This window comes from Bufo gargarizans, chromosome 8 (assembly GCF_014858855.1).
Source record: "Bufo gargarizans isolate SCDJY-AF-19 chromosome 8, ASM1485885v1, whole genome shotgun sequence".
In the NCBI taxonomy this organism is placed as follows: Eukaryota; Metazoa; Chordata; class Amphibia; order Anura; family Bufonidae; genus Bufo; species Bufo gargarizans.
In genome coordinates, this window is record NC_058087.1 from 112,602,692 (window position 1) to 112,616,122 (window position 13,431).

Consider the following 13,431-nt stretch of genomic DNA (forward strand, 5'->3'; position numbering starts at 1 on the left):
CCGCCCCGCATCCTCCGAAACTTCTCCTTGCTCCCTGACATCACAAAGCTAGAGTGCCGTAATCTTGCGATGCGCGAGCTAGCGCATGTGCAGTTCGTTCCATGAGGCTGATGCCATCACAGGGAAGGAACACTGTGCTGACACTGTGCATGCGCTAGCTCGCACATCGCGAGATTACGGCGCTCTAGCTTTGTGCAAGAAGGAGCAAGAAGGAGATTCGGAGGATGTGGGGCGGTGCTGGGCTCCTTCACAGTGGGCGTGGCTGGGCTCCGGAAACGTTAGTAGCCAAATTTACATATATATATATATATATATATAAAAAAAATTGACACCTTAAAAGCACAGAGAGCTATGGGGAATAGATATTGCGGATGTGCTAGCGGCGATCTATCAGCCCATGTCCTCAGCTCTATACCCAAAATCCGGATGACAGGTTCCCTTTAAAACATGATTAAAGTGGCCACATTTAAAATATCAAACTATTTAAAAATCCAGAAGTGCTCAAAATACATAATATAAAGTGCCAAGTGCATTGATAATGAATAATCACCACTCGTGTAAAGGGCCCATTACACAATTGTATAAAATAGCAACCGCTTTATTTAATTAAAATAAAACACCTACTACAGCGTTCCAGTGTAGCATAGCGTCCCCCTGTAGTCACTGCGCATGTCTCAGCATCTGGGCTGAACCCATCCACCAGTCGCCGGGACACGCGTCACATGACTGGGCAAAATCATCATGTGAGCGTGCCCTAGGCAACGCACTCTCGCCTGGGGGAGGTAGGAGAGGAACAAGCCCACGATCACCTGATCAGGCCAGTCACATGATCGGGGAATATCTACATAAATGTGGCAATTCAAATAAAAAATACATAAGGCTGGATTGGCTCAGATAGGGCATATTACTACAGGACATAAAATGGGACATGCCATAAATGTAAATCTATAAAAATATCAAAATAGTTATAATATAGTAATTTGATTAAGATTGTGCAGGAGTACCATTAGATGTGGAGTATTAACCCCTGATTGGGGAAACCTTAGTTAATAGTGAAGATGGAATATCATCCACTATTCATGGCAAGATAATTCCCGCATTGGAGAAAAGGAAGTACAGGAACTGGGCGCTGGAATTTGCTACTGCCAATGGCCAAATATCCAGAACCATTTATGGACTCCCGACGAAGGGCACATGTGTATGTCCGTCGACGAAGCACCAAATTCTAGTTTCCAAGTGAACTCATAAGGCTGACAATTTCAAATATTCACACACTTAGGACCCACATCTTAACAAAGGAGTGGAAATTCACTGAAAATATTACAACAAATCCTGTACATAATTCCTTTAATAGTAACTCCCAACGGGCCAGTCCAGTCAACTTGTGAAAAAAAATCGGAATAAATTAAATAAATCATAAAACCGAGTTGACAAAGTAGATATTAAAAAACAAACTAATAAATGAATAAGTGACATCACTACTAGACACCCACAGGATCTTTAGGTGAGGAAATTCAACACCAAAGCACTGTGGCCTACCTAACATCTCCGTCGCAGAGACACCACCTGAACTCAGTGTTCAGACCCTTAGGTCGAAGGTTCTGTAACAGATGAATCCACTGGAGCGCCTTACGCTTGGGAATGAATGCCCCATCCCCCCCTCTGGAACATGATCAAGAATTCTAAACTTCAAATCTTTATCCTTATGGCCCATTTCACTGAAATGTTTAGGAACAGGTAGAACTTTCCTTTTCTGTCGAATGGTATATCTATTTTGATTTCATCTCGTCTTCAAGTCCCAAGTGGTCTCTCCAGCATAGAGCAAGGGTATTATAGAAGATATATCACAAATGTACTGTCACATGTTAAAAAATGGCTAATGTCATATAGTGTCCCCAACGTGGGTTTGATGAACCTGTCTCCTTTAAGCATATATGAGCATTTGACACAACTCAAGCAGGGATAGCAGCCCACTTTTTTGGAACCAAAATAAGTCTGTGTTTTCTCCTTAACCCTTACATCTGTTTTGACTAGTCTGTCACGTAAATTAGGGGGATGACTATAAGGCTACTTTCACACTAGCGTTCATAGGTCCATTCGTGAGCTCCGTTTGAAGGAGCTCACGAGCGGACCCGAACACCTCCGTCCAGCCCTGATGCAGTCTGAATGGAGCGGATCCGCTCAGACTGCATCAGTCTGGCGGCGTTCAGCCTCCGCTCCGCTCGCCTCCGCATGGACAGGCGGACAGCTGAACGCTGCTTGCAGCGTTCAGCTGTCCGCCTGGCCGTGCGGAGGCGAGTGGATCCATTCAGACTTACAATGTAAGTCAATAGGAATGGATCCGCTTGAAGATGTCACCATATGGCTCAATCTTCAAGCGGATCCGTCCCCCATTGACTTTACATTGAAAGTCTGAACGGATCCGCTCAGGCTACTTTCACACTTAGAATTTTTTCTAAGTTATTAATGCAGACGGATCCGTACTGAACGGAGCCTCAGTCTGCATTAATATGATCGGATCCGCTCAGAACGGATCCGATCGAACGCTAGTGTGAAAGTAGCCTAAGACATTAGGGGAGGAGCTGTGAATTCATGGTTAGAATAGGCCAATGTTTCCTAATTCTCGCTATGTAATTACTTTGTTCAGAAATGAAGGGAATACACGATGAAGGGGTCTTGTCGATTTCGTACATTAGTAAGATGTCGATCAATGACCTTAGGGGGATAGCCTCTTTGTTTAAGCCCTTAAGGACCAGGCTCGTTTTCACCTTAAGGACCAAGCCATTTTTTGCAAATCTGACCAGTGTCATTTTTTGTGGTGATAACTTTGACTTATCCAGGCCATTCTGAGATTGTTTTTCGTCACATACTGTACTTCATGACACTGGTAAAATGGAGTAAAAAAAATAAATCATTTTTATTTATAAAAAAAATGCCAAATTTACCAAAAAAAATTGAAAAATTTGCACATTTTTAAGTTTCAATTTCTCTACTTCTATAATACATAGTAATACCTCCAAAAATAGTTATTACTTTACATTCACCATATGTCTACTTCATGTTTGGATCATTTTGGGAATGATATTTTATTTTTTGCGGCTGTTACAAGGCTTAGAAGTTTAGAAGTAAATCTTGAAATTTCTCCGAAATTTTCAAAAAAACAACTTTTTAAGGATCAGTACAGGACTGAAGTCACTTTGTGAAGCCTACATGATAGAAACCACCCAAAAATGACCCCATTCTAGAAACTACACCCCTCAAGTTATTCGAAACTGATTTTACAAACGTTGTTAACCCTTTAGGTGTACCACAAGAATTAATGGAAAATATAAATACAATTTTAAAATTGCACTTTTTTGGCAGATTTTCCATTTTTTATATATTTTTTTCCAGTTAAAAAGCAAGGGTTAACAGCCAAACAAAACTCATTATTTATGGCCCTGATTCTGTAGTTTACAGAAACACCCCATATGTGGTCGTAAACTGCTGTACGGGCAGACGGCAGGGCGCAGAAGGAAAGGAATGCCATACGGTTTTTGAAAAGCAGATTTTGCTAGACTGTTTTTTTTTTTTTTTACACCATGTCCCATTTGAAGCCCCCCTGATGCACCCCTAGAGTAGAATCTCCAAAAAAGTGACACCCATTTTAGAAACTATGGGATAGGGTGGAAGTTTTGTTGGTACTAGTTTAGGAATTGCTTTTTTGGCACCTTTTTTTGTTATTTACAACATTCATCTGACAGGTTAAATCATGTAGTATTTTTATAGACCAGGTTGTCACGGACGCGGCGATACCTAATATGTATACAATTTGTTTATTAATGTAAGTTTGACACAATGATTTCATTTTTGAAACAAAAAAAATCATGTTTTAGTGTCTCCATAGTCTGATAGCCATAGTCTTTAGGCGATTATCTAAGGTACGGTCTCATTTTTTGCGGAATGAGATGACGGTTTGATATGGCGTTTTTTACAGTTTTTATTTTTTACAGTGTTCATCTGAGGGGTTAGGTCATGTGATATTTTTATAGAGCCGGTCGATATGGACACGGCGATACCTAATATGTATACTTTTTTTTATTTATGTAAGTTTTATACAATAATTTCATTTTTGAAACAAAAAAAATAATCATATTTTAATGTTTCCATAGTCTAAGAGCCATAGTTTTTTCAGTTTTTGGGGGATTATCTTGGGTAGGGTATGATTTTTGCGGGATGAGATGACGGTTTGATTGGCACTATTTTGGGGTGCATATGACTTTTTGATCGCTTGCTATTATTCTTTGGCCTCATGCACACGACAGTATTTTTTCACTGTCCGCAAAACGGGGTTCCGTTGGTCCGTGATCCGTGACCGTTTTTTCGTCCGTGGGTCTTCCTTGTTTTTTGGAGGATCCACGGACATGAAAAATGAAAAAAAAATCTAAGTCAAGTTTGCCATTGAAATGATAGGAAAAAACGGACACGGATCACGGACACGGATGACAATCTTGTGTGCATCCGTGATTTTCACGGACCCATTGACTTGAATGGGTCCGTGAACCGTTGGCCGTGAAAAAAATAGGACAGGTCATATTTTTTTCACGGCCAGGAAAACCGGATCACGGATGCGGCTGCCAAACGGTGCAGTTTCCGATTTTTCCACGGACCCATTGAAAGTCAATGGGTCCGCAAAAAAAAACGGAAAACGGCACAACGGCCACGGGTGCACACAACGGTCGTGTGCATGAGGCCTTTCTGTGATGTAAGGTGACAGAAAATGGTTTATTTAGCACAGTTTTTATTTTTTCTATTTTTTACGGTATTCACCTGAGGGGTTAGGTCATGTGATATTTTTATAGAGCCGGTCGATACGGACACGGCGATACCCAATATATATACTTTTTTTTATTTATGTAAGTTTTACACAATAACAGCTTTTTTTAAACAAAAAAATTATGTTTTAGTGTCTACATATTTAGAGACATATTTTTTTATTTTTTGGGTGATTGTCTCAAGTAGGGGCAAATTTTTTTTGCGGGATGAGGTGACGGTTAGATTGATACTATTTTGATGGGAGTACGCCTTTTTGATAGCTTGCTGTTGTACTTTTTGTAATGTAAGGTAACAAAAAATTGTTTAGCATAGTTTTCATTTTTATTTTTTTACGGTGTTCATCTGAGGGGTTTAGGTCATGTGATATGTTTATAGAGCTGGTCGATACGGACGCAACAATACCTAATATGTCTATATGCCTTATCCCTATTTTTTTTTACTTTTATTTTTGCTTGAAAGTTTAAATTTTTTTGTAAAACTTTAATTTTATTAACTTTTTGTTTCACTTTATTTTTTGTCCCACTATGGGACTTCAACATTACAGGGTCTGATCCTTGTTTCAATACAGCACAATACATCTGTATTGTGCTGTATTGAACTGTTAGTGTCTTACACTGTAAGACGCTAACAGTTGCCTAGGAGACACAACCTGGGGACTGGGCCTCTTAGGCTTCCCTAGTTAACTAGCCCCAAGACTCGGAATGGCTTGGGGCTGCCATGGCAACGATCGAGTCCCCGCCACAGCACAGTGGGAATTCGATCCATCAGGTGAGGGAGCGCAAACCTCCCATGTGCCGCGGTCAGCGCTGACCGCGGCATATGAGGGGTTAATCCACCGATGCGGCATATGAGGGGTTAATCGCCGATGCTGGTGGATGCAGCAGGGATCCCGCGGTCAGTAACTGCCGGATCTCTGCTGCTGATCGGGGGGACCGCATGCGGGGGGAGGAACAACTCCAGGACATGCGCTAAGTACCGGCGTTTGAGGACGAGCATTCTCGTCCTGGGGCGTTAAGGTGTTAAACTTGATCCATTTGTTGTTAGGGCTCTTTCATACTTGCGTTGTCCGGATCCGTCGTGTACTCCATTTGCCGGAATTACATGCCGGATCTGGAAAAACGCAAGTGAACTGAAAGCATTTGAAGACGGATCATTCTTCAAAATGCGTTCAGTGTTACTATGGCAGCCAGGATGCTATTAAAGTCCTGGTTGCCATAGTAGTAGTGGGGAGCGGAGAGCAGTATACTTACCATCCGTGCGGCTTCCGGGGTGTTTCAGAATGACGTCAGAGCGCCCCATGCGCATGGATGACGTGTCCATGCGATCACGTCATTCATGCGCGTGGGGCGCCCTGACGTCACTCTGGAGCGCCCGGGAGCCGAACGGACGGTAAGTATACTGCTCCCCCGCTCCCCACTACACTTTACCATGGCAAACAGGACTTTAGCGTCCTGGCAGCCATGGTAACCATTCAGAAAAAGCTAAACGTCGGATCCGGTAATGCGCCGAAACGAAAATAGAAAAACGCAAGTGTGAAAGAGAGCCCTAAGATAGATAAGATAGATAAATAGCTAGATATATGACAGATACAATGATAGGTAGATAGGAAATAGATAAATAGATAGGCGATATATAGATAGATAAATAGATATGCAATATATACAGTACAGACCAAAAGTTTGGACACACCTTCTTATTCAAGAAGGCATCAGATTCACACTGAAGGCATCAAAACTATGAATTAACACGTGGAATTATATACATAACAAACAAGTGTGAAACAACTGAAAATATGTCATATTCTAGGTTCTTCAAAGTAGCCACCTTTTGCTTTAATTACTGCTTTGCACACTCTTGGCATTCTCTTGATGAGCTTCAAGAGGTGGTCACCTAAAATGGTCTTCCAACAGTCTTGAAGGAGTTCCCAGAAATGCTTAGCACTTGTTGGCGCTTTTGCCTTCACTCTGCGGTCCAGCACACCCCAACCCATCTCGATTGGGTTCAGGTCCTGTGACTGTGGAGGCCAGGTCATCTGGCGCAGCACCCCATCACTCTCCTTCATGGTCAAATAGCCCTTACACAGCCTGGAGGTGTGTTTGGGGTCATTGTCCTGTTGAAAAATAAATGATGGTCCAACTAAACGCAAACCGGATGGCATGCCGCTGCAAGATGCTGTGGTAGCCATGCTGGTTCAGTATGCCTTCAATTTTGAATAAATCCCCAACAGTGTCACCAGCAAAGCACCCCCACCCCATCACACCTCCTCCTCCATGCTTCACGGTGGGAACCAGGCATGTAGAGTCCATCCGTTCACCTTTTCTCCGTCGCACAAAGACACTTTGGTTGGAACCAAAGATCTCCAATTTGGACTCGTCAGACCAAAGCACAGATTTCCACTGGTCTAATGTCCATTCCTTGTGTTCTTTAGCCCAAACAAGTCTCTTCTGCTTGTCGCCTGTCCTTGACAGTGGATTCCTAGCAGATATTCTACCATAAAGACCTGGATTCACACAGTCTCCTCTTAAGGCCCCATGCACACGGCCGTGTTTCACAGCCGTGTGCGGGCCGTGGAACCGCGGCCTGGATCCCTCCTGAGAGCAGGACCGCACGGCGTCACTGGTTGCTATGACGCCGTGCGCTCCCTGCTGCCGGCACAGTACAGTAATACACTGGTATAGATCATACCAGTGTATTACTGTATTGCAGCGGCAGCAGGGAGCGCACGGCGTCATAGCAACCAGTGACGCCGTGCGCTCCTGCTCTCAGGAGGGTTCCAGGCCGCGGTTCCACGGCCCACACACGGCTGTGAAACACGGCCGTGTGCATGGGGCCTTACAGTTGTTCTAGAGATGTGTCTGCTGCTAGAACTCTGTGTGGCTTTGACCTGGTCTCTAATCTTAGCTGCAGTTAACCTGCGATTTCTGAGACTGGTGACTCGGATGAACTTATCCTCCGCAGCAGAGGTGACTCTTGTTCTTCCTTTCCTGGGGTGGTCCGCATGTGAGCCAGTTTCTTTCTAGTGCTTGATGGTTTTTGTGACTGCACTTGGGGACACTTTCAAAGTTTTCCCAATTTTTTGGACTGACTCACCTTCATTTCTTAAAGTAATGATGGCCACTCGTTTTTCTTTACTTAGCTGCTTTTTTCTTGCCATAATACAAATTCTAACAGTCTATTCAGTAGGACTATCAGCTGTGTATCCACCTGACTTCTCCACAACGCAACTGATGGTCCCAACCCCATTTATAAGGCAAGAGCAGTGAGACTATGGAACTCTCTGCCTGAGGAGGTAGTGATGGTAAGTACAATAAAGGAATTCAAGAGGGGCCTGGATGTATTTCTGGAGTGTAGTAATATTACAGGATATAGCTACTAGAGAGAGATCGTTGATCCAGGGAGTTATTCTGATTGCCTGATTGGAGTCGGGAAGGAATTTTTTATTCCCCTAAAGTGAGGAGAATTGGCTTCTACCTCAGTTTTTTTTTTGTCTTCCTCTGGATCAACTTGCAGGCTAACAGACCGAACTGGATGGACAAATGTCTTTTTTCGGCCTTATGTACTATGTTACTATGTAAGAAATCCCACTTATTAAACCTGACAGGGCACACCTGTTAAGTGAAAACCATTTTAGGTGACTAGCTCTTGAAGCTCATCAAGAGAATGCCAAGAGTGTGCAAAGCAGTAATCAAAGCAAAAGGTGGCTACTTTGAAGAAACTAGAATATGACATATTTTTAGTTGTTTCACACTTTTTTGTTATGTATATAATTCCACATGTGTTAATTCATAGTTTTGATGCCTTCAGTGTGAATCTACAAGAAAACTCTTTGAATGAGAAGGTGTGTCCAAAGTTTTGGTCTTTACTGTAGACTGGTTGATATATTTGATAGATAAATAGATGGATAGATAAATATGAGATAGATAGCTAGATGGATAAATAGATAGAATGATAGGTATATAGGTAATAGATAAATAGGCGATAAATAAATAACTAGCTGGATATATTTAGAGTAGAAATATTAGGAACACCATACTAATGGACCCCCTTTTGCCTTTAGAACTGCCTTAATTCTACGTGGCATTGATTCAACAAGGTGCTGATAGCATTCTTTAGAAATGTTGGCGCATATTGATAGGATAGCATCTTGCAGTTGGATGGAGATTTGAGGGATGCACATCCAGGGCACGATGCTCCTGTTCCACCACATCCCAAAGATGCTCTTTTTGGGTTGAGATCTGGTGACTGTGGGGGCTATTATAGTACAGTGAACTCATTGTCATGTTCAAGAAACTATTTTTCCAGTCTTCAACCGTCCAATTTTGATGAGGTTGTGCAAATTGTAGCCTCTTTTTCCTATTAGTAGTGGAGATGAGTGGTACCCGGTGGGATCTTCTGCTGTTGTAGCCCATCCGCCTCAAGGTTGTGCGTGTTGTGGCTTCACAAATGCTTTGCTGCATACCTCGGTTGTAACGAGTGGTTATTTCAGTCAACGTTGTTCTTCTATCAGCTTGAATCAGTCGGCCCATTCTTCTGACCTCTAGCATCAACAAGGCATTTTCGCCCACAGGACTGCCGCATACTGGATGTTTTTCCCTTTTCACACCATTCTATGTAAACCCTAGAAATGGTTGTGCGTGAAAATCCCAGTAACTGAGCAGATTGTGAAATACTCAGACCGGCCCGTCTGGCACCAACAACCATGCCACGCTCAAAATTGCTTACATCATCTTTCTTTCCCATTCTGACATTCAGTTTGGAGTTCAGGAGATTGTCTTGACCAGGACCACAACCCTACATGCATTGAAGCAACTGCCATGTGATTGGTTGACTAGATAATCGCATTAATGAGAAATAGAACAGGTGTTCCTAATAATTCTTTAGGTGAGTGTATAGATAGATATGCAATATATAGATAGATAAATAGATATGTGATGGAATGATAGGTAGATAGGTAATAGATTGATAGCTAGATAATAGATAGATAGATATAAGATGGATAGATGATAGGTAGATATTATAAGAAAGATAAATAGATGATAGGTAGATGGCTAGATAATTACATATAGCTAGATTGATGGATAAAAATATATAGATATGTGATAGATATTAGGTAATGGATAGATGTAAGATAGATAGATATTCGATAAATATTAGATGGCTATATGGACAGATAGATATGAGATAGATAGGACAAAGAGATGGGATAAATATTTTTTAAGATATTAAGACGTGCCCGGGCTTGTTTGACAACTGTTTACTATTATCACAGCTGCTCGTACATTAGGCTGACTATGTCTCGTAACATATGTATAACCACCTCAGCTCCCCTAGCTTAAACACCCTTAAAGGGAACCTGTCACCAGTTTTATGGTGTCCTAACTAAGAGCAACATAAATCAAATAATAATATAGGCTGGCTCACAGTATTTTTGCATCAAATGCAATATTTATTATTATAAAATACAACTACGTATAGGTCAACATATCAGCAGAAATACATATATGTGTATACTGTATAAATATAAACAGTGCGGAGCTCACGCACTAACTTATACAAACTGGAGTACTCCTAAAATAGATGAGACCTTATGACTATACTGGACCTGCAAACTTTCAATTGGGACCACAGAAAATGTCCTTGGACTATATACCAATGTGCCAGTTTGTTGGAACCAAATAGGTTCAAAAGTTATCCTTATGTTGGTAAGCTCTATGTTTCGGTACCTTTTGACGGTGATGGTAATACTTCCTTACAGATTGCAGCGTTCGCTCTTTCTCCACTCTATGAGCGGGCTTCCGACTCGTTCTCTCAGCGTCCCACGTGACCAGCTGGATGGCAAGTCGATGGTTAGTGACGTAGGTGCTTGGAGCCGGAGGGTTGGCGGAAGTTAATGCAGCTAAGGTGTCACTTGCTTGAGCCCGTCAGGTTACCGGAGCTTGATGTAGCAGAGTTTACTCAGTAGTTTGACTCTGTTCTATGGCGTTGATATACAAGCGGACAAATAGATGATAGCATAGGATTTCTTTCAATGGTGGAAAAAGTCCTTTTGTTTAGCAGGATAAAAACCGCACCAGTAGCCTTGGTCTAATACACACTAGACGCGTTTCGGAACGTTGTTCCTTCCTCAGTAGTTGGATGTAAAATGCTGAATGTGAACCTACTAGTCATGAGTTTAAATACCCTTTCGGGTTTCACATAAAATATGGGTTGGATCCTGGATTGTGTAGCTTAATGGGCCACAGAATCCTGATCTTCACCCTGGCTATTAGTACCACATAGACAATCAATATTAAACACCAGTATATCTTGCACTGGAGTCTATGATGTCACACCATATGGATATACATTAAAAATCATTCATAAAAAATGACATTCATAAAAAATAACATTAAAAATGACAAATTAAAATACTAAAATAAATCACTAGCTCAGGAACTGTCGGGAGGGTGTAGCACTAGGGGGGGATGGGAAGGAATGCAGGGGAAGTCAGTGCGCTGTTAACCAGCCTAGCATCGACTTCCCATGTAAACCGACCCATCCTCCCTATAGGAAACCAAAAATTTCAATCTCCGAGTTGAGACCCGCAGGCATCAAAGATCCAAACTCGAAGATTTTCCTGGATTCCTGTCTGGACATTTTGGCCACAAAATCTCCTCCCCTCCAGTCTTCTTTTACCGATTGTATGGCCGAAAATTTCATTTGGCTAGGATCACCTGCATGGTATAATTTAAAATGTTTGGATAAGGGATGCGTTTCAGACTGTTTTTTGATATTATTGATATGTTCTGCAATTCTGGTCTTGAATACCCTTTTAGTGCGTCCAATGTACTGCTTTGGGCATGGGCATTGGATGATATAAATGACAGCTTTACTATTACATGACAAAATTTCATTAATTTCCCATTTAAAATTATTAGATGTTGATGTTACCATTTTTGTATTTCTGTCAAACTGTGTTTGTCTACAGTTTTGACAGCAGCCACATCTGAAAAATCCTTTCAGATTGGACCATGGGGTTGTCACTAGTTTTGTTTGCTTTTTCCTTATTGTAGGGGCCACTTGGAGTCCCAAATTGGGAGCCCGAGTGTATACTATTGGAGGATGCATAGGGAGTATGGGACCCAACATCTTATCGTCCTTTAATAAATGCCAATGTTTTCGGACGATACTATTCACCATCTTATCATCTTTATTATATGGTAAGATTATTTTAGCTGTTATATCTCGTTCTTGGGAGATATTGCATGTTTCCTTTGGTTTAAAGAAGGAGGTTCTGTCCAATTCTCTCACTCTTTGTATTGAGTCCTCCAATAGTGTATTAGGATATTCTTTTTGCAAAAATTGTGCTTTCATGTATTGTGCCTCAACCTCAAATTGTTCTTTATCTGTACAGTTTATTTTTAAGCGCCTAAATTGGCTAAAAGGGACATTCAAAAGCCACCTTGGAAGGTGACAGTTTGTATTCAAGATAAAACTGTTCTTAGCTGCATCTTTTTGGTATGTACTGCAAGAAAAGGTTTCTTGTTTCTTTTCAATACGTAAATCTAGAAATTCTACTGAATGTGGATCAATGTTGGCTGAAAATTTCAGATTGAACTCATTTGTATTAATATCACTAATAAATTGTAGCAGTGTTACATGAGATCCCTTCCAAATTAACAGGATATCATCGATGTAACGCCGCCATAGGACCAGGTCCGCTCCGAGTTTTGGAATGATGGTATCTTGTTCCCAAGCTGCCATAAATAGATTGGCATAACTCGGAGCGAACCTGGTACCCATGGCGGTGCCGGTGGTCTGCAGGTAATAATTAGACCCAAATTGGAAATAATTGTGATTAAGCACAAAACTGATCCCATCCAGTATGAATTGTAATTGTTCGTGTGCTAGATTAGCCTTTTGAGACAAAATTTTAGATATTGCATTTTTATTTTTGGGCCCTCGTTTATTTCTGCTTCTTCGTGTTCTCTTTTGCGTGTGGTTGTGTTCAATTGGGTGGCCGAATTGTGTATTTGTGCTTGTGCTGTGAAAATTTTGGGCTGCATATTCAATTGAACACAACCACACGCAAAAGAGAACACGAAGAAGCAGAAATAAACGAGGGCCCAAAAATAAAAATGGGGAAATCACAGGAGACAACTTAATTAATCTTAGCACAAAGGAATTAACCCCTTCACAAAAGTCACTATTATCAAAAGGCTTAAAATTTGCCCCTAGTGCAAAACTTAGTAAATTCGATTCCTATATTGGAATTGAAAAATATATTAAAAAATTATGTTGCAAAAAATATTTTATGAAAAATAGCAATTACCAATTCGATGAAAGGAGACCCCATTACCAACATGTTGATGTGAGACTGAAATCTAGAATGTATCCCAAACAAGAAATAAGTAACGAGATGGCTTCATTTAGAGGAGCAGTTGAGGCAGACATAAGAAAACTTAACCCAAAACAAAAAGGAAATATAAATCTGTCCCAACAAGAGATACAGGCAATAAAGCAATTACAGACAGATCTTGAGATCACAATACGCCCAGCAGATAAGGGGGGGGCAATTGTGATCTTAGATACTGAAAAGTATAACGACGAGTGTTTGAGGCAGTTGTCAGACATCAC

General features: G+C 41.3%; 1 protein-coding gene across 1 annotated transcript in view; it reads left to right on the top strand.

The window, feature by feature from the left end:
* Positions 1 to 13,431, top strand: part of LOC122945418 (GPI inositol-deacylase-like) — a 657,393-nt gene that overhangs the window by 312,563 nt on the left and 331,399 nt on the right. The gene's annotated exons all lie outside the window — the stretch shown is intronic.